This window comes from Papaver somniferum, unplaced genomic scaffold (genome assembly GCF_003573695.1).
Source record: "Papaver somniferum cultivar HN1 unplaced genomic scaffold, ASM357369v1 unplaced-scaffold_21, whole genome shotgun sequence".
NCBI lineage: Eukaryota > Viridiplantae > Streptophyta > Magnoliopsida > Ranunculales > Papaveraceae > Papaver > Papaver somniferum.
Genome location: NW_020631041.1, coordinates 4,903,085 through 4,904,100, shown reverse-complemented (window position 1 = coordinate 4,904,100; position 1,016 = coordinate 4,903,085). Strand labels below are relative to the sequence as shown.

At 39.5% G+C, this 1,016-nt stretch overlaps 1 pseudogene; it reads right to left on the bottom strand.

Annotated features, from left to right (window-relative positions):
- Nucleotides 1–655: 655 nt before the first annotated feature.
- Nucleotides 656–755, bottom strand: LOC113340403 (annotated as a pseudogene).
- Nucleotides 756–1,016: the final 261 nt, after the last annotated feature.

Sequence of the window (1,016 nt, the reverse complement as noted above, 5' to 3'; positions counted from 1 at the left end):
CTGGTCTAGAAACAATCTAAGTGGATCCATCATGCTTTTTGTTTGCTAGAAATCAATAGGTTTGATTTGGTTGAGTCGGCCTTGATCTGTGTTTATTTACCCTTCCAATTTAGAAAATTTTATTGTATACCTGAACGTAAAAGAGACGCACTAGGTAGATTTGTTAAATAGAAACCTAGTAGTTCTAAGCGTCTCGATTACCTTAATCTAGAGAGTACGACTTTTGAAGAGTCTGTTTTTGAAAGTCCTTTGACTGGGGAGAGAATCCATGTTGCTCCGATAGCGCCAGAAATGGCAACTTTGAAAGCTTTGTTGAATCCAACTAGGACTACTCGTCCCTCATGTATCAGGTTAGCTGAGACGGAAACAACTTATGAACTTAAACCTGGGACCTTACAGATGCTCCCAATCTTTTTAGGGAAAGAAAATGAAAACCCCTATTTCCATGTTAGGGACTTTGAGGAAATTTGTAGTACCCTCAGGGTTAGAAACCTAGATGACGATGCTTTGAAACTTAGGTTATTCCTCTTTTCCCTGAAAGATAAAGCTAAATCGTGGCTATATAGTTTGGCTTCCGGGTCAATCGAAACGTATGGACAACTTACATCTGCCTTTTTGAACAACTTTTTCCCTATGCACAAAACATCGTCTATTAGGACGCAAATTTGCACGTTTTCTCAACAGGAGGGAGAAACTTTGTATAGGTATTTGGAAAGGTTCAATGATTTATTATCCCAATGTCCTCATCATGGTTTAGAGAAGGTAAAGTTAGTTCAGATCCTTTATGAGGGTTTAGATTATCCCACCACAACCACAGTAGAATCTATGTGTACTGGTGGATTTGAGAACCAAACAGTTGATGACGCGATGACATATTTGCATGAAGTCGCCGAAAAGACCCAACAATGGAAAAGTAGTAGGGGACCCCAGAAAACAATTCTTCTCGGCAGAGGAAACGTTAATAGGGTAGAATGAGGCTATGAATCAGATGCCAAAATTGCTGCTATAGCGAAAAG